Below are 787 nucleotides of genomic sequence, written 5' to 3' on the forward strand. Positions count from 1 at the left end.
GAGTGGCAAGCAATCCTCTCACTCGGGGGCTTAGCTGCAGTCCAGCGCTTGCCTAAGTATAAAAAATCCTACTGAGTGGCAAGCAATCCTCTCACTCGGGGGCTTAGCTGTAGTCCAGCACTCGCCTAAGTATAAAAAATCCTACTGAGTGGCGATCAATCCTCACACTCGGGGGCTTAGCTGCAGTCCAGTACTCGCCTAAGTACAAAAAATCCTACCGAGTGGCGAGCAATCCTCTCACTCGGAGGCTTGGCTGCAGTCCAGTACTCACCTAAATTTGAAAAACCCAGCCGAGTGGTATGGGTCGACCATGACCCCTCCCCCCGGGGCTGCACCGTCAAGAAGAAGGACGAGATTGTATGCACTGCCAAGGCGAACTGACGCCAGGGCGAGCTGCTTTGAGGGATGTCAAGACCATTGCCGAATGCCTCGCTAATGAGCTGATCAATGCCGCCAAAGGTCCATTCAACAGCTAGCTGCTTTCAGGGACGTCAAGACCATTGCGGAATGCCTCGCTGATGAGCTGATCAATGCCTCGCTGATGAGCTGATCAATGCCGTCAAGACCAAGGCGAACTGCTTCCAGGAATGTCAAGACCATTGCCGAGTGCCTCGCTGATAAGCTGATCAATAGTCGACTGTGACCTCTTCCTCAGAAGCTGCATCGAGCGTACAAACACTAATCCGAGGGAAGAGCAAGTCCCGCTCGAAGACAAACACAATATATTCAAAGATAAGCCAAGTTCAGATAAATCCAAAGGTTTCTAACAGCGAATTAAAAGCACTCG

Source organism: Triticum dicoccoides, chromosome 1B (genome assembly GCF_002162155.2).
Source record: "Triticum dicoccoides isolate Atlit2015 ecotype Zavitan chromosome 1B, WEW_v2.0, whole genome shotgun sequence".
In the NCBI taxonomy this organism is placed as follows: Eukaryota; Viridiplantae; Streptophyta; class Magnoliopsida; order Poales; family Poaceae; genus Triticum; species Triticum dicoccoides.